General features: G+C 34.0%; 1 long non-coding RNA gene across 1 annotated transcript in view; it reads right to left on the bottom strand.

Annotated features, from left to right (window-relative positions):
- The window catches only part of LOC122231862, a 75,112-nt gene extending 55,647 nt beyond the window's left edge, over nt 1-19,465 (bottom strand). The window contains exon 1 of the long non-coding RNA XR_006209131.1: nt 19,252-19,465. This is a non-coding gene — a long non-coding RNA (uncharacterized LOC122231862). The remainder of the gene's footprint in view (nt 1-19,251) is intronic.
- Nucleotides 19,466-25,534: the final 6,069 nt, after the last annotated feature.

Consider the following 25,534-nt stretch of genomic DNA (forward strand, 5'->3'; position numbering starts at 1 on the left):
TAGAAGAGGCAAGAAACAGATTCTCCCTGACAGCGTATGGAGGAAGCATGGCCTTGCCCACACCATGATTTTGAGCAGCTGGACTCCAGAAATGTGAGAAAATAAATTTCTATTTGTTAAGCCATCAATTCTATGATAATTTGTTAGCCACAGAAAACTAACACATTCCTCGTCATGTTCTTTAGACACTGAACTTGGTCCTTGAGGAGATGGCATCTTCCTACAGTGCAGAATGTAGTGACATTGGAAGGAGAGAAGGCATTGCAAAATGGTGTCATTTTGGAGTGAATAGCATTATGTTAATAGAGTGAGTTTTATGTTTTTAGTTATAGATGTACTTTATTGACTACAAATCCAATTGTGCATTAGCTGTTTAATATACTATTTTAGTACATTTGACTAATTCCATCAGTGCACAAAGGTAGGTAGATCCTGATAAGGAGTGGTGTGTGTAATGCTCCCAAACTTGTTGGAAAATAAAATTGGTCATTGTCGTAGGCTAAATTATCCCCCCACCCAAAGTACATCTATGTTCTAATCCCCAAAACCTGAAAATATCATTTACATGGCAAAAGAGTGAATAATACCTTTACAAGACAAAATATGTGATTAAATTAAAGATTAAGCAAAGTATTATTCTGGATTATTGGGGAGGGCCCTAAATGCAATCACCTATACCCTTGTAAGAGAGAGACAGAATTCGAAGACAGGCACAGAGAGGAGAAGGCAATGTGAACATGGAGGCAGAGATTGGAACGATTCAGCCACAAGTCAAGAAGGCACTTCTTGATTGCTGTTAGCAATCAAAAGGTGGAAGAGAATATTAAGACAATTAATATATTCTCTCCCAGAGTCCACAAAGGAAGCATAGCCCTGCTGGGTTTGGGACTTCTAGCTTGTGTGAGAGAATATATTTCTGTTGATTAACCACTAAATGTATTTTGCTATAACAACCACAGGAAACTACACCACAGGTAGTGGCTTAGCCATAAAAGTGGAGTATCATTTGGTGCAAGGAATGTCAAAGGGGCCATTGCGAATAATTGTCCAATGCAGACTGTAAAAAGTCGTTACTTTGGTGACTGATTTCACCACAAAAATGATTTATGAGGATATTTTGGAATGCCTCACATTATGCCAAATACCATATTTCCTATTCTTGAGAATAGAGAAACTTGTCCAATCAAAAGTAAAATAAACAAGAAAAAATAGCACATAACATCTCTAGATGTTGTTTAGTTTAAGAATAAGCATATTTAAGATCAACTGCCGATATGCAAATGAAAGCTACTGTTACAGAGCCATTTTCCTAAGGTGAAGGCCTAGGTCATAAAGATTGAGTAGATAAGGTAAAGAAAGCTAATTAAGAAAATATTGTTTACTATTCTTTTGTTTTATTTTGTATCATATACTTTTACGTATTTTCACTTTCCTACACAAAAATATTTTGTAGTTTAATTTTTAATGCACATGGAATAGCAGATGGTAAAGAGATTTAACCATGCCTTTCATATTGATTAATTAGAGTTTTAAAATCAATATAATCTTAAATAATGGTGTGGTAAACCCAAGTGACATACCCATACTTCTATATTTTTCATAATATTTCCAAAGGGCAAATTTTTTATGACTTTCATACTTGTTCTTTTGTTATATTTTATAAAATAGCATGTTGAGAATACATATCATGTACCTTCAACTCTTTAACATTAAGATTATTACTAGTTTGTAATAGACATAAAATGCCGTCTTTTGTAGTAACATGTACGTCATTTACAATTATAAGCAGATTTTTTTTTATTTACTCAAGAATAAATAATTTGAATTGAAGAGAATTTTACCGTATAGAACAAGGCTGGCATGGTCAAAATAAAGAAATAATAATCTGAGTCTCAACCAAAGAAAAAGTATTCTTTGGACAAATGGTCCTGAAAATATGGCTGGCAATAGATGTACCTTCTCGGCAGTTTGTTTCTTACTTTACACCCATTTTTTTAGCTAATGCTTTTCCATCTCTAGCTGGAATGTTATCTTACATAATAAGAACACAAGGATATCTTAGTATCTGACTTTCACAGTTGTAGTAAATTCTAGGCAAAAAGTGTCAATATCGTCTTTACCAAAGACTTTAATTCTTACTATTAAGCTAAACTTCATGCCGAAGTAGCATTTTCCCATTGTTCTTCATGAAAAACATCCACAAGAATGCAACATGGCTTTCTAGTAATTCTTATTATATGATAGGGCAAAGCTAAATCACTTCTTTTGAAGAACATTCATTATTATGGATAATATACAAGTCGATAGAAAATGTGTATAGCTAAATTAAAGTCTTTCCTTTTCCATGATCAGCTGCTATCAAACAAATCCGTAATGCTAAGCAAAGTAAAATAACTTGTGCACTTTCCAGTTGCATTTTCGAAACTTGTCTAGAAAACATTTTGACATCTAAACTTACATACTATAGTCTTAATTTTCACAATCAGTTTTTAGCAAGATTGCAATGTCCCCCATATATATCTGTATGTGTATTTGTATATATATAAAGATTGAGAATTTTTTAAAGTTTTCTTTAAGAATAGAAATATCACTTAGAGCACGATGTCAATTTTTATTGAAATGGTGGTCTTTTTGATATGTAACACAGATGTATTCAACCTACTAAATCATGTACCATCTGAAAATACACAGCATTATTTATTTTGATTACTAATTCAAAACTACCTTGTGTATGAACAGATGTTTGCTACTTTTTGCCAAGCAATTAAAAAATATTGGTACAGCTGAGTTTTGCACCTGATTGAAAAGATGAACAAAGTGTTTGTCAAGATTTGTAACACTTGAAAAAAAAAGGATTCATAACACTTGAAAAGTGGCCATTGATTGCAATAATCCTCACAGAACAAGGTTATTCAAATGTATCCCATAGCACTCTTCAAAAACAAACGTAGAAACACAAACAGATTACTAAAACTTAGTGGTGAGTAGAGCCCAGTTACAAACTTTTTCTTTATGTTGCTAAGTGATCATAAGTACAAGAAGTACAAATGAGAGTCCCAGTTGTGGTCAACTATCACAAACTTTATAGTACCTGAGAAATTTCGAAGACATAATGCATCATTTGACATGAGTATCAGCTTCCTCACTGAAATATCTGTAATCACTAACCACAGGTACATTTAGATATACTTGTTTGCTTTTAAAATATTTAATTAAATGTCAACATTTTAACGTTTCTCTTCTTAAAGGGAAATAGCAAGCAAGGATAATATTGAAGTAAAGAGAACAAAGGGGTATTTATATTATGAAAAATATTTATATATTGTATATGTTCTATTATAACAAAAATATTTTTCTATATTGGAATTGCAGTGCTAATCCAATAAAATAAAAATGAATTAATTTTTTAAAGTTTATTTATATTGAGAGAGAATGTACACACATGAGTGGGGAAGGGGCAGAGAGAGAGAGGAGAGAGAATCCCAATCAGGCTCCCACACAGAGCCCGATGTGGAGCCTGAACTCACAAACCATGAGATCATGACCTGAGCTGAAATCAGACGCTTAAAGGACTGAGACACCCAAGCACCCCAAAAAGTGAATTAATTTCTTGCAGTGTTGGACAAATTGCAGGCTAACAAGACTATGCTATAGTCTGAAATAATATTTTCATCTTTCTATATTTTAGAACACTAGTAATTTGCCTCAGTTATGCTACTGTTTTTATAAGACTTGTTACACGACTCAGAATTTCAGCATGTTTTCAAATCATTTTCATGATAATTATATACACCTATATGTGTATGTGTATATGCATACAGCATATGGATAGGTACAAATATATCAGCATAAATATGCCTGAGTTGTACTAATATTGATATATAATATATATGTAATTCCTTCATTTGTTTTTCAAAAATATCTATTGATTGCCTTCTAAATGTCAGGCAGTAATGTGGGTTCCAGGAATACAGTTTCCATGGTTGTTTCAGTGAAGAAAACCAGGAAATAAATATTTAGCACATGAGGTAACGATAAAAGACGCAAAGAAAGTAAACAAGAATGAGAGAAGCAAGAGCAATGGCAGAAAGTAGGGCGTTCTTTTGACAGATGGTCACAAAAGAGACATTTGATGAGGGGAACCTTGAGTAGAGATAAAACAGAGAGAGTTGAAAAGTAACCTACATGAGTGTCCAGCAGGAGGTCTTCAGAGGAAGGATGGACAACTGTGAATGTCTGAGGCTGCACACTTCCAAGCACGCGAGTGTGAGAAGGAAGCCAAACAGAGCACAGTAAACGAGGGGAGTGCTATGTGAGGTCAGGTTGGAAAACCATTCACAAGTAAGCTCGTGAAAGTTTCCTAGACGCTAAATAAAGGCGGCTCTCTTCTCTCCAGTCCTATGTCCTACAAACGCCTTCCTTAATCCACCTGAAACTTCAACTCCACCGCCTAGATTCTGGGAGACTTAGTGTTTGTTTCTTCTCCCCTTCCATATGTTAAGACCTGGAAACTCTGAGGACCATTGAGGCTCACTTTGTTTTGTGAGGTTTTATTTTCCTTCTCACCTCCCAGGGATTGATGCCCTTCGTAGACCGATGTGTCGTCACTTGAAAACTATTGTTCCATGTGTATTGTCAAATTAAACATAAATGTTTTAGGTGGGAGGGTAAATCCAAACTTATAACTCTATTTTGGTCAGAATTGGAACTTGAACTACATTGGAAGTACCAGCAGCAACCTACTGTAAAATGAAAAATTAAAAACTCTAATGAACATCAAAAAACGTAAAGTAATTAGGAAAAAGTTTAACAAATGTATGCAAAATGCTTATGCTTAAATAGCACAAAATATTACTGACAAAAAATAAAGCCAAATAAGTTGAGAGGTAAATTTACATGTATATGGAAGGCTCAGTATTATGTCATTGTTTCCTAATTTACTATATAGATTATTGCAATCCCAATACTATTCCCAGCAGATATTTTTTGGTAGACATTGACCAGCTGATTCTGAAATATATGTGGAAATTCAAAGATAAAACATACAACATGATGTTCCACAAGGACATATTTGAGTAAGGCAGACCAGCTGATTTCTAGCCTTATATAAAGATACAGAAAGTTTGAGTGATATTGGCATAAAAATTGACAAATTGAAGAATGAAGTAGAATAAAGAGACCACAAATAGTCCCACACTTCTCTATTTGATTTGTGACATAAATAAAGTTGTTTTTTTGTTTAATTTTCTCCAAGCAATCCAATGAGGAAATACATGTGTTTAAAAAAATGGTGTTGGAACAGTTGGATAGCCATATACGACAAAAATGAACTTTGAATTCTGCTTTACATCATACATAAAAGTTAATTTGATGAAGATCTTAAATTAAAATGTGAACTAAAATTGTAATTTTAAAACCGTAGAAGATCTTTGCAAATTGGGCATCACAAAAGTTTTGTTTTTATTCATAAGTGAAATAAAAAATAGACCATATCAAAAGAAAACAAAATCCAAAAATATTGTTAACCCAATTAAAAAGTCATCCACAGACTAAGGAAAATATTTTTTAAAATATACATCTGACAAAAGATTGTTACTCCAGATATACTTAACAAAAAACCCCAACAGCCTAATAAAACAAGCAAGAGACTGCTAGACACTTCACAAAGAAGATCTATGAATGGACAGCAAAGCATAAGTGTACAAAAATATTCAGCACCTTTTATCTTATTGGAACAGTAAATTAGGTAATAATGAGATGCCAGTGTATATCCACCAAATAATTAAAATTATGGAGTCTGACAATACAAAATGTTAGCAAGAATTTGGAACAATGTAAGTGTTCACTCCTCACTTCCATGTAAAAATCTCTGCCAGTTTCATATAAACTAAGGAAAAACAAACCATCCTTTGACTCCACAATTCCTCTCTTAACTCTCACCCTAAGTAAATAATTTTTAATAATAGCTTTGTTAATATCAGTCACAACTGGATGTATGGAATTGGTAAGCAAAATCTGACATTTTATATAATGGAACACTGTTAGTCATTTAAAAAAATTAACTTTCAATTCACACAACATATAAATCTCAAAAGAAAGCTAATGAACAAACATTTATGCAAAGAGCATATAATGTATGAACCCATTTATATTAAATTCTAAAAGAAGCAGATCTGATCTATGGTGGAAAAATCCCAACAGTGGTTGTTTCTGTGTTTGGGAGTGAGGAATGAGCCTGAGGGAATTTTCTGGGGTGTTGATAACTGTCTTTGCCTTGATAGTGTTTTGGGTTAGGCAAGTGTATGTATTTATGAGAATTTACCTAATGAAACACTTAAGTTTTTGCATGCCATTGTATTTAATTTTAGCTAAAAAAAAATTATATACAAGAATGAACTTTACTTAATTATATGTGTAGTGAAATATTTTGGGTTAAGTGTCTTGATATCTGCCATTTGTTTTGAAATGCATAGCATAGTAAGATAAATGATGGATATGTAGTGTGGTAAATGGATAGATATGTGAGAAAATTTAGTAATATATTTATTTAATATAATAAAGTATTTATAAGTTTATTTCAACTTTACTGTATGCTTGATAATTTTCATAATTAATTGCTGAGGTAAAAAAGCATAACAAGCAACAATCACAATTGAAGATTATGTTAGACATCAATAAATAGTTTCATTTGTATTGTGAATAAAATGGGATTATTCTCCTCCACCTCCTTCTTTATTGCTGTCCCAAACCAGCATCCAAAACTTATAAATACTTCCATCAATTCATTGGAATATAATAAATATGTCTTTGTGTGCATGAGCACATTTGTGTGTGTGTGTGTGTGTGTGTGTGCAATTATTCTAAGGTTTGTCAGATGAATGACAGGCGTTGGTAAAGTAACATACAATATATTTTTTAATACTTACAATTAAAATAGCTTTTACTTTGTTGAAAGAAAATATAACCTGTCGGGTCTTCCGTTTTTAAGATTTTATTTTTTACCAAAACTCTCAAACAATGTATAAGTGACTCATTACTTTTATATTTTTCATGGTAAGGCTTAAATTTAGGAATACTTTAAAAACCTCTAATTATATTAGAACATGATTCAAATAGTCTCGGTCTCTCTTCCACGTGTGAGAGCTATCTTTCAGATTATTTTAAAGACCAAACACTATTATATATGGTCTATAGTAGGTTGTGTAATTATGATTCAATAAAATTACCAATTTTCTTTTAAGTGTATTTATTTATTTTGACAGAGAGAGAGAGAGAGTGAGGGAGAACAGGGAGGGGAGGGGCAGAGAGAGGGGGAGAGAGAGAATCCCAAGCAGACTCCACACTGTCAGCACAGAGCCCTACATGGGGCTCTATCTCTTGACCTGCTATACCATCACCTGAGCTGAGATCAAGAGTCAGATGCTTAACCGACTGAGCCACTCAGGTGCCCCAACCAATTTTCTATTCTAATGGCTCTTTTTGGCCTATTAAATAATTTGCTGGAGATAATTTGTCCTCAGACACAGTGTATCATTATATTTAAGCATGCTTGCCTTGAATCACGGAAGTTATGTCTTCCAAAGGCAAATGTAAAGGTTAGAACTGAATGAGATATACTGTAGCTGGGGCATGGGTTAGGGAGCAAAGCTGGGAAATTATACAAAAGTCAGAATTCATTTTCCATAGCATCATGAAAAAGGACTATCCTTTTTTCTCATTAAGTTAGCCCCCATGTCTTCAATGTATGGAAGAATTTGAGTGTGAGCCAAACATGTTATCCCCACCCTATATCTTTATACATCTGCACAATAAACAGCATGAATAGTCCAAGACTAATGTCACCCCAGTGACACTCTACTCAGGAGAAAGTCTCCTGTTTCCTTCAGATTTTGGTAGATGGCTATCTCCCATCATTGGTTTCTAATATTCTTATTTTTACACCTTTTTCTTTAAGATGATTTGAGTAAAATAAAGCAGTGATTGCTGGTTGCTACCAGGTAATCTGAGTCTCTAACCATTGGCTTCTGTGAAGGAGTTATAGAATTGAATCACCAGTCCATCAGAAGTGGACACAGACCTTGCACATATTCGACATGAGCATCAAAATATGGTTCACTTGTTTTGAGAAAAAACATACAATTACCTCTTCTCATAAAGTGCTTTGTCATATCTTACAACTTTGGTCAAGATAAACTTTAAAGATTTGTATTGAAAAGTCTACTATGTGGAAAGTTCATGTAAAGTTTTCTGATTGCTTGAGATGGCAGAATTTTTCAACTTAAAAAAGAATATTTTAAGACATTAATAACTTCTATTTTGCAACATTTTAGGAGAATATATTCCAAAGAGAAGGCAGCTTCATTATGATTTCTCCCTCATTTCTTTGAGGTGTATTTCCATAATTTAGAATACTTGGTTTTAGACAATCAAACTCTTCTTTCAGAATTTCTTTTGATTTGCAAGTTCAGACTGACAGTCCAAAGAGCTGAAATGTGAATATTTTTCTAAATCCTCTATAAAAAAGAAAGCTATTGTCACTAAGTTGTATTCTAAAAAATGCAGAACTTTCACAATTATGTTGCTGAACGCGGTAGGTAGCTTATTCACCCATCCTTGACGTCCTAATTTACATGATATGAGGCAGTTGTTCCCTATTTTATGCTAATGATTTGAGTTTACATCAGCCACAAAAAATTTCCCATGTAGAGCAAGTACCACACATGTGCAACTTATTTATAGCCAAAATTTACTTAAGTCTAGAATATGTCAGTGTCAAACCAATTTACAAAATATGAAATGGGGATGTAGAGAGATAGAGTAATATTCCTCCAAAATCAGGCAACCGTTATGCTAGTATTAGATCTCATTTGAAGGGTGCCATCATTTGGAGAATTTATTCTTTAATGATAAATCATGTGTAACACAAATAACCCCAGAAATTATGTCTACAAAGTTTTCTGTCATACACACCCAAATTCTGCACACTATATCTTTAAGAACTTTCATAGTTCGGAAAGAGTTTCCAAATAGTTCTTGGAGGTGCACACCTGCATTATTTTTTTTTTAAGAGTAATTTTGAAACCGCTGGTGCCCAACTATTAGGCCAAAGAAGCAATTTCTTATTCTCCCTCCTTAGAGCTTGTTTAAATGATAGAAGAAATACATTAATAACAATAAATCAATAGTAATGCTGGTAAACTGAAAAGGAAAAAAAACAGAGCAGTGAGAAAAAACTAGATTTAAAAAAATATATGTTTTAATTGAATTAAAATGGTTCTCAGAAATATGCAAGAGAATTTCAGTAAAATAGGTGTCTTTTGACTCTGTGATTTTTCCCAATGGAATTCCTAAATTAATTCTTAAGATGAGAAACTGCAGTAGCTAGGGTCAGGAGAATAGTAACTAAGAACTATTGGTAATTGTCCTTAGCTGGGACAAGTTGACACTGTGTTGATATTTGTCAATGAGGATTTATTAACTAGATTTTCCCCTTGAAAACTATTCAGCAAAAATAATATGACATGTAAAGAAAGAAAGATGTAATAAAAGTTAATGGTGAATAAATAAAACTTAAGTAAATATAACAAACATGATATATATGTACCTACGCACATATTTTTTCTTACATTATGTACATTTCTACTTATCAGCATTCATATGACATCAGTGTACCATGTCAATATGCAAAATGACAGAACAATGGGTGAAGTAATGCCAACTGTAAGAAAATAAATTACATGTCAGTCCTGAAAAATATATAAAATGTCAAAAAATGGCAATCTATGTAATAATCAAGGGCACAGAATTATAAGACATAACACATGACAAATTTAATAAGAAAATGTTCTCAACGTAATGCATCAAGTATATACATTGAACTGTGAAACTAGTCTCCGTGTTTGACAAGAATCAATTGTTCAACACCAGAATCCTGCAGCAACCCAGAATTTCATTTTTTTCCCTGTTTTAGCCTAGGTATATTAAGACAATAGCAACCTTAGGAAGATCAGGGATAGGAAACTCTTGGAAGTTGAGAAATAAAATTAGAATGCAGAGTATAGAATAAAATTAAACCCATGGTATTTTTCATGTTTAAAAATGGTTTATAATTCCAATTTTGTAATCATGTCAATGGTTTATGGGTACTTTATTCTATGGTGTTTTCCAACACCATCAACAAACTTTCTGATTCCTCAGACACCAAGTGGGTTTTCAATAATTCAATTCTGACACTATTGAGAGTTAGTGCAGACCCTACAGATTACAGGCTCAGTTCCATAAGACCACTTCTCACTTTAGAGGGAAGTCTAAGTCCCAGGCCTCCTGTACTCTTGACCAACTAGCTGTAAGTCAGGGGTTCCCACCGCCCACCCTTGCATTCAATAATTTGCTAGAATAGTTCACAGAACTCAGGAACACACTTTACTTACATTTACTGGTTTGTTATAAAGGATATTGTAAAGAATACAAATGAATAGGCAGATGAAGATGAAGAGGCACATAGGGTGAGATCTAGAAGGATGTCAAACAGAGGAGGTTCTATCACATGGACTTGGGGCACATTGTCCTCCCAGCATGTGGATGTGTTTACCAACTTGTAAGCTCTCCAAACCTCATTGTTAGGCATCTTTATGGAGACTTCATTGCATAGACATGTTCAACCAATTATTAACTCAATCTCCAGACTCTCTCGCCTCCCCAGAGACTGAGGATTTGGGCCAAAAGTCCCAAGCTTCTAATGGAAGCTTGATCTTTTTGGCAACCAGTCTCCATCCTGAAACCATGTATCTAGGGGCCCTCCAAGAGTCACCTCATTAGAACAAAAGATGCTCCTATCACCCTTAGCACTTATGAAATTTCAAGGTTTTTTAGGAGCCAGGAACCAAGATCAAATTATATCTGTGATATCACATTTATATATCTATAGAGTATTTAAAACATGTTTTCCAATCTGATATATCAGATTTGTATATTTTATTAAACATTTAACAGTGTTTATAGAATGATTTCGCAGTGACTAATATGCTTTTTAATTCACAAGCTTTGCATTGTTTGTTAATTTTTATTATTTATGAAAACAATAGTTTATAAATTACATACAATTGACAATTGGAGAAAACGTAAGTAGTATTGTACAAAACTCATCTCAAGCATTAAAGAATGTATACCCTCTACCCGTATTCCTCAAGCATTAAATAATGTATTAGTAAAACAAATGAAGAGAAATCCAGAAACAAAAGTAAAGAAGTTTTATCAGACGCATAAAAGGAGAAGAGCAAACAAGAATAGATGAAGAATGTTTGAGCATTGAATAATATTTAAATTTGAAAAAAAAAAGTTTCATTGACATGAATAAAATTATAAAAGGTCTTGACAACTTCAATGACCTAATCAGTGATAATGGCACATGTTGGGTCAGTGGCAAAGCACAGTCGTGTTTCTAGAACCACATGACGTATGGTAATTTTTAACTCAAAATTGTACAAATATAATTTCAAGAACATGCCTAGGAGTCAGGCAGGACATGACCAGATGGTACCCTTATTATGTTGATGGACTCTGAACACTTGCTTTGGTCTTTGCCTAAAGTTATCAGGCTCTGACTCATACTTTCTGCAAATAAAGTGCACAGAAGATTTTCATAGGTCCCAGATCTGGCCTGGGGATTAAAATATTCAAAATGAAGATGATTAAAATAGCCTTTATTTATTTGTTTATTTTTTTTTTTATTTACTTTGAGAAGGGGGTGGGGAGGGGCAGAGAGACAAGGGCTAGAACTTATGAATCATGAGATCCTGACCTGAGCAAAAGTCAGATGCTTAACTAACTGAGTTACCTAGGTGCCCCTAAAATACCCTTTACATGACCTCAATAGTCTTTTGGCCAAACACTTGCTTCTTAGCCACTTATCTATTGTCTAGTTTCCTCTCTGTCAAGCTGTTTGCGTAAGTTAATTATTTTACCTATTTTCTCTGTAGATGTGCTAAATCCATGGTCTATGCAAAAACTTTAATTTGGAGCTACACTATGATTAGTTGATTTGTAGTTATTCCTCATCTACCCACTTTGAAGTTGGGGTTACTTATTTGGTGAAGATTCTCTTCAAACTCTGTAAGTTGAGGCTGAGAGGAGAGATCATCACTTACACATATCTGAAACAAATCTGTATGTATTAGCAAAGGAACAGCACCTGTAGAAAACAATGAGACTAAATCATTAAGAAATTGAATGGCTTCCACAACTCAGAAAGACTAAGGATTTTGGCAGATTTTTAAGATAAAATTAAGGGACTGGCTGACTTTAGGCATTAGTCCTGGAACAGAATGAATACTGATCTGGATGGACTTCAAAAGTTAGAGTCGCAGGCAAACTGATTGTTGGACATGAAACCTCTTCTGCGGTTACTTGTTTACCTCCTGGAAGTAAGAAGAGTAGGCAGATTTTTCTTTTTCTTTTTCTTTTTCTTTTTCTTTTTCTTTTTCTTTTTTGATAGTTTTAAAACATTTATTCTCAAGGTCGGAGTTCAACTGCTTGACACTATTTCCTTTATTTCAGAGAAGCTACATTGTGGCTTCAAAATAATTACAGGGTCATGAACATCACGAGAGAGGAAAGAAGAGGGGGGATGTGGTTTTGAAATAGGTATTTTGTATAAGAAGACATCTAAAATCAGAGATGAGCTACAAGATCGAGATATCCCTGGTCACGGTTCTGAGCTTTTGTGAAATAATGAGAATTCTCCACGTGAGAGCTATTCTCAACATAAAGCTAAGTATCACTTACACAGGAGGTCTTTTATTTTAAATGGGAATTTCAAGGGACATTCAAGGACATTCAAGGGAATTTCAAGGATTGAAAGAGGTAAAATAATAGTTGGTGGAAGGCTAGCTGAAAAATGACCCAGAATGTTTGAGGATGAGAATGCAGGAGAGTACAGATGACCAGAAAAGTATGCGTAAGTGCTAAGGTTAAGTTAACTCCATTCAGGCTTCTGGACAAGCATAATTAGGAATTCCATATAAAGATGCATACTTGATAAGACTGTAGTATTGTAGCCTTATTAATTTTTTAAATAAACTATTGCTGACCCTTTCTTAGCTTTCACATTTGCCATTCTTTAATTCACTGAAGGTAAACTAGAGTCTACAGTCTCCCATTAACTGTGACCTGATTTAGAAACAGAGAACATTTTTATTCGGCAATTTTCCCCTCTTCCTTCTTTCTTTAGTTTCTTTTCTCAATTATTGATGAATCATTTACATAATGCAAAATTGACTCTTTTCAAGCTACAGTTCTGTGGGTTTTGGAAGAAATACATGTTAATGTAGGCAAAACCCAAATTAAATATAGTAAAGTTCCGTCCCTCCAAAAAAAATCCCCTTAGGCAATATTATTTATTTATTTATTTACATTTAGTGTTTATTTAAATTCCAGTTAGTTAACAGTCAGTGTAATATTAGTTTCAGGTGTACAATTTGGTGATTGAACACTTCCATACAAAGCCCGATGCTCCTCACAAGTGCACTCCTTAATGTCCCTTTGAAAAGGCAACTCTATAGACAACTCCCATAACCATGACCTTTTGCTACCATTTTGCCTTTTCTGGAATGTCATCTACATTTGATCACAGAGTGTATGGTACTGGGCATCCTGTTTCGTTCATTTAGTATAATGTATTTGAACTTAACTCATGGTCTTGTTTGTATCAATATTTAATTCATTTCTATTGCTGAACAGTATGGATATACCATAGGTTATCCATTCATTCATCAGCTAATAGACATTGGGTTCTTTTCAGTTTGAAGTAATTATAAGTAAAGGTGATATAAGCATTCATACACAGGTTTTTGCGTGATCAAAGTTTTTTTTTTTTTCAATAGAAATTCTACCAAATTAGAATTGCTGAATCTTGTGATGGTGAATGCTTAATACTAAGAAAAAATGCTCTATGTTTTTCCCTGTGGCTATACCATTTTACATTCCTACAACTTATGAATGAAAGATTCAGTTGCCCTGAATCCTGGGAGCCCTTAATGCTATCATGTTTGTTTCTGTTTTGTTTTGTTTTGTTTTCAATTTGTCCATGCTAGTAGGAGTATGATGATACAGCATTTTGATTTGGTTTATGAATTCAATATATGACTATGAATGTTGCTATCAAATAGCTTTTCATCTGCTTACTATTTATACTACTTTTTTAGTTAAACGTTTGTTAGAATCTTTACATATTTTTCTATTGAGTTGCTTATTTTCCTACTATTTAGTTATTAGGGTTTGGTGTATTCTGAAAGCAAGTTCTTTTTCAGATTTATGGTTTGCAAATATTTTCTCCTAGCCAAGGGCTTATAAAGTTTTTAGTATTGATGAAGCCCATTTATCACATTTTTACCTTATAGATATGTCATGCTCTTGACATCATCAAATACAATTTTACCTAACCAAGATTTCAAGTTTCAATTATTTTATTCTATGGTTTCTTCCAGAAGTTTTATACCTTTAGGTTTAGTGTTTAGGTCTGTGATCTCCTCCTCCTTTCTCTCTCTCTCTCTCTCTCTCTCTCTCTCTCACACACACACACACACACACACAATATGGCATGACTGCTGTGTGCCTCTGGTTTTCCCCTTTTTAAACAGAATTTTCTGTGTCATTTATGCTATGTCTGCCCCACCATTGTATGTTGGGGCTCTGAGGGCACAGTAATGTGTATCTTTATTTCACTGGTCTTTAAATCAAGAGGAGCTGCAATCAAGGAGATATACTTAAGGAACAACATGTCATGAGCTCTATCTGTACATAGATGTTAAGATTCTGAGGTTCTAATTGGTTTTACCCTAGGATGGAAATGGTAGAGGCTTTTTGAGTGGGTAAATATCTTTTGTATGCGAAATAAATAGAAATAATCTATGGCTAGCATTGGAAATCAAGTCAATGATATTGTAAAAGCATTGTGAGCTGACAGATGGTAGCTACACATGTGAGCACAGCATAACGCTTAAACTTGTTGAATCATTATGTTCTACACCTGCAACTAGCATAACATTATATGTCAACTGCACTGAAATTAAAAAAAAAAGAACCTATGACTAGAAAGGAGACTGTTTTAATATGTCTACAAATGTCTACATATGTTTACATATGTCTACATATGTTTAATCTGTCTACTAATACTCTAGCTCTCAACAAGCAGAGACTAATTCCCTCTCCTTCAGTGTGGACCTAACACGACTACTTGCTTCTAATAACTGATACAAAGCAGACATGATGGTTTGCAACCTAGAATACTAGGTCACATGAACCATTATAGCTTCTCTTTTCTCTCTATTTTACATTACTTGCTCTGGAGACAGCACTTATCGTGACATGAATACATTTAAGCTGCCTATGAAGAGGCCTACATAGCAGAACTTTGAGAAGGACACTGACCAATAGTAAGGAAGGCACTGTGTCTTCCTACCAAGAGCCAAGTTTGGGAGCTATCTTTATATCTTCAGATAACTGTAGCTCCTGCCAACATCGTAACTCTAACATATAAAATATTTTCTGCTAGAACCACCGATCTTAGCCACATCCAAATTTCTGATCCACTGAAACTATGATAAAAAAATATATGTTTGGTTTTAGCTACCAAGGTTTGGGGTAATTTGTTATGCAGTAGTGGATAACTAATACATCAACTCAGACATAAATCTCAGTTGGGTTTTCTAAACACCATGGAATAGCAATTAACAAGCTGCTTTATCCTGTGTGCTGGAAAATACTATTATCTAAAGAAGATTCTTTACAATGGATTTGTACCTTTTAAAGTGATGAATGCTTCATTTCAAATCATTTATCTTACATATGTTGAGAAATATTCATGATTCTTACTGACTGACTCATTTGCTGACAAAGAAGAAAACCTAAAAGATTAAATTTCCACATCAACTACTTGTCTGTACATCTTTTAGAGGTAAACAATAAAAGAAATTAGTTATTTGCATAAACATGCAAGAAGTAAACTTTTCTTAGTGGAGTTAAGCATACAAATTTTAGGAGGAAATACAGTTCATAGCATGATACAAATAAGTCCTTTTTTTAAATTTATGTGTCAAAAATATGGTTTCTTTGACATAGAGATGAATATCGACCATTTTGATTTATTCTAATATCAATATTTCTTGAATATTCTTGCACTCCTAGTACCATCTCAAAATCACGATGTATAACAAAACTGAGAATATCAATGTCTCTTGTCAACAGACTTTGAAAACAATAAAGAGAATTGACAGATTACTTAAGACTACTTATTTAAAACAACCTTGTGTAACACATTAGGTATCTTCATTGGGAAGAAGTTAATTTTCATCTTATATTGTTATTTTCTGTGGTGTGTAGACACAATATATTATTTATTTGAGAAGTTATTTGAGAATCAGTCTTTTGTTAGTGACTGAGACGAAAAATTTCAAGTTCAATTATGCAGTATTGATGCCTTTACGATTGCTGAGCTCTTGACTTGAAGATACATATGTAATCTAAAGTTTAAGACCTCACTAGAATAGGTATTTTCCATATAGATTTATGACCGCTGAGCAGCAACTGGAAAACCAATGATCTTTTAACCATCGCTGAAAATAAATTCAACCAAGGACAATGACTAGTCAACCATGAAATTGTGCACTTAAGCAGACTTCACACTGACAACAGAAATGCTGAAGGGAATTTATATATACTTGCTAGGATCTTGTCTGCTGTTACTCTGGAAAAATCTTTTCTATGATCAATTTGTAGTGCAAACAGCAGTATATCCATTTGCTATTTCAACGTCTATTCTCAACACTTATATTGATCAAGAATAGTGACTTCAGGTTTTAAAAGGCAGTAACTCATAGTTTCATTTCAAATTTCTCTAGTAAAGATCCTTTTGATTGGTCTAGAATAGTAAAATCTTGAGAAATAACATAGAGGACAAAAGTCATATAAATTGTTAATTACATATCTGATTACTTTTATTAATTATATATCTGATTACTTTAAGGTAATCCTCAGAAACAAAAAAAACATAGATATAATTACTATTCTAATTTTATAAAGGTCAAGAGACTAAGGAAAGGAGGTTAAGTGAGTTGTCATGGCCATAATTTTGAACTTATTCAGTCATTTTTCAGGCGCATCCTCTTAACTATTGGGCAATGTGATTCTACCGCTTAATATGAGTGTAGCAGATAACTAGTAAATTACAATACAGTATCTATCAACATCAATATTTAAATATTTAAAAATATAGTTTAATACAGTTTATTTTTAATATACATAATACTTATAGTAATTAAGTTCATTATAAAAATAGCTATCATTCATTATTTTTAAAATATGTACTAAGAGGGGTGCCTGGGTGGCTCAGTCGGTTGAGTGTCCGACTTCGGCTCAGGTCATGATCTCGCGGTCTGTGAGTTCGAGCCCCGCGTCGGGCTCTGTGCTGACAGCTCAGAGCCTGGAGCCTGCTTCATATTCTGGGTCTCCCTCTCTTTCTCTCTCTCTGCCCTCTCCCGCTCACCCTGTCTCTCTCTGTCTCTCAAAAATAAATAAACACTAAAAAAAAATTTTTAAAAATAAAATATGTACTAAGAATTATATTAAGGGCTTCATATAAATTATGCACAATACTGTAATTCATAATAGTGCTCTATCCTTATTGTACAAATGGGGAAACTATCTAAGGCAGAACGTGTGACCTCTTGGAGCCCTATTGCTGATTTGTGGTCGATTCAGGATTGAAACACATACACTTAAAGACACTAATAAAAACTAACCTTTTATTTTATGGATTTCTTATTACATTACTGGAAACAATTTTAAGTCAACATTGATTTTCATGGATTTTTCGTTTATACTTGATTTATCTAAAATTAAATGGTGTGCAGCAAGTAGGAACTAAAACTGGTTTACATGCCTGAAAGATGACTGAACAGTTGGATAAATGACAACACAAGAAAGTGACAACTAATAATGATCGACTAGCTCTCATATACATATATCTTACTGTTCTTTTTAAACATTTTAAATGTATGTGTCGTATGACGTATTCGTACGTGTTTCTTTGAATGGACTTTATATCTCATTCAGGAGCATATTGTACAACAGAACAAAAATCGCACATCTTAATTTAAGAAATAAAAACAATCAGTGGCATAACAATATGCTGAGAAAAACCTAATTCATATGAAATGATTACTGGCTATTGTGGGTGCACAGTTCAAGTCTTTTATAATTATACTTAATACCCTAAGATAAAGTACCAGAATTACAGCCATGTAAATTTTACTTCTGACTTGGGATTTTAAACATTTATCACAGCACTATTCAATAGGTATAAGCATTACACCATATTTTTTTTTAGTTTTCTTAATTTATTTGCATGGGAAAGTTAAAATTTGGACTTGAAGAACTTGCAATAAAATAAGTATAAATGGTTCTTAAAACAGGATCTAAAGCAAATGTTTAGCTTTTCTACGAAAAATTACTCATTAAATGTTATATTCAACATCATCCTCATCAGGTGACCAAAATATTCACTAAATAATATTTGTGATTAGATATTAGGCTGCCAAAATGTAAAGGGTCAGGGAAAGTCGGATGCACGACAGAAGGATAAAAATGATTGTTATTGTATACTAAGTATACTTCTCGAGAGATTGAATGCAAAAGTGATGGCAAACGTGATAAAATAAAGGTGACATACAAGATGGGATGGAAATGACAAGGAAAGACAAACGTGCATTTCTGCTTTGTGTTCTATAAACATACTCCACCAAATCGATACATTGCCAAAGTTGCTTTCCTTGCAAAGTTTCAAATATCTGTTCTTATAATTTTCCCCACCTTAATTAATATACATTGTATTAAAGTATTAAACTAATTTTATTTTTTTAGGGAAAAAAGACCTAACAACAGCAACCAAACCTCGGTGATTTGCAGACCTGCCCAATCACTACAATTATTCTTTCAAATGCAGTGATATCGGTGGTTTAGAAATTGTTCCTTATCAAACTGTCCCAAATTCTGTGGTACTTTCTGACATATTTATGACTCTGTGGAATAGCAGATGTTTATCTCCTTTGAACAAGATAACCATATGCATATCTCTCATGAAATAACAGGTCTGCAACTTTAACTACTTTTGAGAAAAACTTGTTTAACAACAAAGAAACATGTTGACAGGGAAGATTGTTTACCACTTCTAAGCACAGAAAACAGGCTTGCGCTCACCTCTTTTAAAATTCAGTGTCTTTCTTGACAAAAATGTACTTAAACCTCCAGATGTCATAGAACTGAATTGAAAATGCTGTGACTTCAGAGGATAATTTTGACGAGGAAGCCTTGTTCTACAGCTGTCATCAGAGGAAGGGTAGGCAATAAGAGAATTTTCAAGCAGCAGAAATGGCAGCAGCAGAAAGCAGGGGAAAACTTCAGGTTATCCTGGTCTCTGTATCTCCACTAGATTTCCAGCATTGCAGGAAGCAGCACTATGTATTATTACATGGTCACTTATTGTCACAATAGGGAACTTGTTGAGCCTCAAAGGGACCACACTTGAATTCCCACTTCAGCAACAGGAAGAAAGCACACCAGACCAGTCTCTAGAACCAGAAAAATCATTTAGTGTAAATACTGAACATATGGTGAAGGGAGTTGTAGGAATCTATGATAGAAAAGCTGACCTTCTTGACTTTCATGCATGGTAAAGTTTTTGTTTTCACTTTGGCACAGTAATGGCTGGTTGAAAGATCGAAATGGAAAAATAGTAACTCACGGGTGTGTCCATGTATCTAGATCAAATGTGAATGGTGTCTGATGTACATCATGCAGACAGCTCATACATGAGGTCTTTATACAAGAAGCTCATGCAAGAATCTTTATATTATGAATTACCGTTTAATACACCCACTATTAAAATGTTTGTTCTTTTAACGTTATGCAACTATTGCCATCAAACTTTCCATTCTGGTCATCTTAATGATAGAAACTGTCTCAAATGTACTGTTTTACAAAAAGACCAAATCAGTCAATCATTGATTTTTAAGGGGGGAAGTACTTCATTTCCAGTGCAAAGACATTTTTATTATATGGAAGCGTGTGTGTGCGTGCACACGTTCATGTATGTACGTACATGCAGTCATATAAACATTTCAGATGTATCGCAATGGCAAATTTTAAAAAGCACATGAATCCATGATAAAGAAAATAAATCTATACTTTTCAGCAGATGGCCCTATAATCTACATACCAGTCCTCTAATTTTCTTGCATTTCGATGACTCATTTTACATCATAAGAAACGCTTTACTAATCCCTGATTATAATACTGTTGTTACTGTAATTCTCACTTATCTCAATCAGTCAGTTTTCTTCATCATTGCAAGTTTGGCAGAAGCTGGAAATTTCTGTAGGCTTTAGGACTGATGTAATCAGATGTTTTTGATGAAATGCCCATTTTTTTTTTTTTTTATATATACAGTCAGCCTCCTACAGTTCTCTCTCATGCCTTACCTTCACTCTCTGAAATGAAACTTCCATCACAGGTTCATTTCTCAAATTTTTCCGCTGTGCCATTTTGACCTCCTTAAAATAAATCAACTCCTTCATTTCATCTGGAAGTATTGCTTTGAATGGTTTCTTTATTGACTCCTAGCTCTTTTAGCATAATATGATTTCCTTAAAGCATTCATAAGTAAAGAATATTCCTTTTTCTATAATTTTTCCACCCAGGTAGTAAGACCAACAAAACGGTATTATGCTTCTAGCTTACCTATGGGCATTGAAAACTAATTGTTTTTCATCTACTTTCAAATATATTCAAGCAATGATTCTCTATTTGTTCTGATCTCTCAAATCTGGATTGCTTGCCTATGTTTATTCAAAGTATTGCTAACCTAACACTAACATCTTTTCCACTAACCATTTTCAATTATTATGCCTGTGTTTGTAAAATTAAAAAGGCTAACATTAAACTTTTTATTAATTATTTTTAGGATTTCTGTAGAATTATATGCAATTGTAAGAATAATAGAGAACAATCTCTCATACTCTTTAGTCGTTTACCCCCACTGGTAATGTCTTGCAAAATTATACTCTAATATCACAAACTGGATATTAACATTGATACAATCAGGATACAGAGCATTTTCATCACTACGAGGATCTTTCCTGTTTCCCGATTTTAGCCAGATCCTCTCCCTTCCCAGCCTCCTCGCTTCTTGTTCCTGCCCTCTCTGGCAACAAGAATCCTATTCTCTATTTCTATAATTATGTGATTTCAAGAATATCTTATAAATGGAATCATTCATTATGTAACCTTACGGTATTGAGTTTTCTTCGCTCAGAATAATTGTTAATGATTCATCCAACTGGTTGCATATGTCAACAGTGTTTTCCTTTTTATTATTGAGTAACATTCCATGATACTTATGCTAATATTTACTTTTAAAAACCAATTATTTTCCTCCCTAATCAATTCAAGCAGTCATTGTTAATACGCAGCCTTGGTCATACTTTGAATGACTTGGAAATCTTAAATTCCAATACCCTTCTCTCTTATCATTATCCTCTATTCCTCAACTCTGCAGAAACTTCTCTTGTACTGCAAATTCTAGTCTCATAAAAGTTATTTTTCTCTGTGTCAATTTGCATTTTCCTGGAGTCACAAATTTGCCTCTCCAACTACCTTTCACACTTCAGATTACCTATGACCTATGACCTTATTTTCCTTGCCCTTGTCTAACAGCCAAAAACTTGCTCAGTCATGTCTCCAGGGATGCTCCTGAGTAAAATCGTTAACTTTACTCAGCCCTTGCACATGGGTTTTACATTCCTGGTGTTTACATTCCTCACAAAGACCATCCCAATCTTTCACGAATTTCTGTTATACTTATAACATGACACTGCCTCCGATTTTCACGTGAAAATGGTGTTCATCATGTAAGACATCTTTCAAATTCCTGTCAAATACCCTGAAATTGGGAATAGATGATGAGCTATCTAATCTTGTGTTCCTTCTCCAGTTATCACCTCTAAAAATATATTATATCAGTCCTTTCTCACTTTACTAGTGGTTTCCTTTCTCTTAATTGTCTCTTATTTTAATTACAGTCATCAGAATTAAACTTTCAAATCTGCATTATTAAGTAGGAACACAGTTATTCAACGTCCTCACAAGGAGACTGAATGCTACCTGCCGGGTTGGACCTGAGTGAAACCTAATTGAATGTATTAATAAATGTCAGTAAAGAGCGACACCCAAAAGTTTAGGAAAGGTCCGTTACCCATGGAAGAAGAGTAAAAAGAGAGGTTCAGGCATCATCACAAGCAATATCTGACCAAGTACTTCAAGTATTCTAAAGCCATCTGCAAGGCCATCTGACCACTTTAAGTCCTTCGAATTATGACTCAGTCTCTTCAAATAGATGAAAGCAAGGAAAAAGTACAATACACCTGCTGACAAAAAAAAATGTGTTATTCAGGTGACACTTCCATTTTTTTTTAATTGCAAATAACAGATTAGAATTTTGTACCTACATGAATGAATCTCTTAACTCTATTCAGTGTGGTATTTCTCTGGAAGGAATCCTGCCTTATTGTATTGCTGAAGTCTTATTTTTGAATGATCTATTGCAAGACCTCAGCACTGGATTTTTGTGATTTTACTAAAGAATCTCTTTCTGTGTGTGTGTGTGTGTGTGTGTGTGTGTGTGTGTGTATATATATATATATATATATATACGAGTGACATATATACTTTTTTATGTCAAAGGCCACATTTCTTTTATATTTTACTAATATTTGAGTCTTTCATCTGATCTTCTAGAAACACGTAAGCTATTCTTACACTAACAGATGAAGAAGTGATACCTAATCTCCTTGAGAGAACAGAAACTGTCAGAAACGGTGTTAGGTTCTTGCACCCCAAGAAACTTATGTATCCCAGGCTGACTCCCATATCAAAGGAAAAACTATAAAACCCCTATTCAAATCTGTAGTTGTCACTGTCAGTTTTCCAAACAAGGTTCTGCCAGGTTTCTCTTACCTTTATGTGTTCCCATAGCTTCTGGGAGCTTTACTCTTCACACGAGCCTCTGAAATCTTAGACTAATAGAAATGTTTTCCTTCCACAGTTTCTGTATCTTTAGGGTAACTCTCAGGCAATGACTTACTGTGGCAGGAGTGTGGAAGCCCAGCTTTCCTTCCTGGAGTAGGGAGAAATTCTGAGTTGCCACTTTCCTGCTAGAGGTTCCTGGTTCCTGCAGAGTTAGGACACTACTGAATTTCACTTGAGATCAATTTTGATATCTCAGTTTGTTTGACTTTTTTTAAATCTTTGCTTTGTTTACTCTCTTTTATGTTTCCCAAATGAATCACTTGTACATAAATCTGTGTCTTAGGTTCCACTTCTAAGGAATCTGACCAGAGACAAAAGTTAATTATAACCTGCATTTGGTACCCCATCTTCTCTTGCATTTTATAGGAAATTAATCTATCTCCTTTTATGCTGATTTCATTAAACATTTCCCTTTCTCTGACTTTTTTTGATCCATCCAAAACACTTTTCTGATAATTACCAAACTTTTTTTTAACCCCTTAGTATTTAACTGGGGCACCTAGGTTGGCCAGTTAAGCATCTGACTCTTGATTTCAGCTCAGGCCATGATCTCACGGTTTGTGAATTTGAGCCGTGCATACGGCTCTCTGCTGATAGCATGGAGCTTTCTTGGGATTCTCTTTCTCCCTCTTCCTCTCTCTCTCTCTCTCTCCATCTCTCAAAATACATAAACATTTTTTTAATCCTAATATTTAATTTTCCAGAAAGAATAGTCTGTGATAATTTCTCTAGTTTATCATCTCTTCTCTACTTTCAACCCATTAAAATTTAGGTTGTTTCTTCTCCACTTCATTAAAATGATTTTTACTAAGATTAACTAGAGCCTCTTAACTAACTAATCCAATCAGATTTTTTTGGCAACATATTACACTTCTAAGCCTTGATTTTTATTTCTTCAACTCTTTCTTCCTTGACGCTAATGAAACCAGTGTATTCATTTATGAATTCATTTAACCAATATTTGTTGAGATCTATCGAGTGCCTACTATGCCGGGCAATAGACAAATTGGGGATAGTTGCAATAATAAACAGAGGGCTATGAAAACAAATCACAAACAAACCTAACCTCATCTTTTGAGATACGTAAATTTTGTTGGAAGCGCATGACACTTTAGCTGGATCTTACATGATTTGTGGGAATTATAACCTCCGGCTCAGGACATACTCTCCCTAAATTGAAAAAGTAAAATCTGCAGCCGATATGACTATTTTCACCTAAGTCTAAGCTCACGTTAGCTCTTTGGGGAATTAAAATATCATTTTGTAATACTCTAAACTTTTACCTTGACCATAGAAATGACTCCTTCTCCTTTTTAAGCTCTTAACCTTACTACATTTTTTAAATTTATTTTTCTCTTCCCCGGTGTACCACTATCTTTGTGAGTTCTTCCTTGAAATCCAGACAACCAGATAATCCAGATGTTTTAAATACTTTTTTACAGCAGCTCTTGCTGGTCCCAGCTTCTTAGGATGTCTTCCCAATGTATTTCTCTTATCTGTCATAACAATTGAATAAAAAAAGAATCCTATGATAGCTGAGTTAAAAATCCTATACCAGTTTTAGACTTACAGATATCTACTATTAAAGCATATTGACTGAGGCTAAATCTCTTCTCTGAAATGCCAAGACTGGGAAATGCAAATATAAAGCACAGAGAAACGGTTGATTAAAATACCCAACCATGCAGGTTAAAATTGTAGCCCAGGGAAATAGGAAAAAATCTATTCCTGAATTGATAAGTAACTGGTAGAAGTCATTAAACAGAGGGCACTGGAGAAAAAACAATTTTATTTGAATTGTTGAATCTCTGTATGCAAAGCAATAGCTTTGAGAAATGGAAAATTTTTCAGTTATTATAATGGCATGCTAAAGAAGAAGGGCCTCCCCTGCCCAGGTTGTGGGACAAGAATAATGTAGGGCAGTGGAAACTGTGGGATGAAAAAATGTATATATATATCCATATTGTATGAAAACCAAATAGAGAAATTGTGCTTAAGCTTATCCAAGCATGTCCTAACAACAAAAAAGTTTCTGATTCCACCTTAATCTGTATGTTGGGTTAATCTGTGTTGCCCCTTGAGATAGATCCTCTCAAATGCAGATAAATACAATCCCCAGAGGTAGAGCAATAGCCTATGACCTCACTTGGTAAGGACTCAAGGGCCATTTTCTGGGCTAGTGATTCTAAAAGTGAACTGTTCAAAACTCGACTCTCTGTGAATTCGGGTCCCAACACCACAGACACTTTTACAACTTCAGGAAGTTAAATTTATATTGTCCAATCTTGTATTTACTGATGCTTATTCAAAAGTACTGTTTGCAAGAAAAAGTGATAAGTCTTGTAAACATTATTAGTATATGATACAAACTTCTTGATATCGGTTATTGATATTGGGA

Source organism: Panthera tigris, chromosome A1, assembly GCF_018350195.1.
Source record: "Panthera tigris isolate Pti1 chromosome A1, P.tigris_Pti1_mat1.1, whole genome shotgun sequence".
Classification (NCBI taxonomy): domain Eukaryota; kingdom Metazoa; phylum Chordata; class Mammalia; order Carnivora; family Felidae; genus Panthera; species Panthera tigris.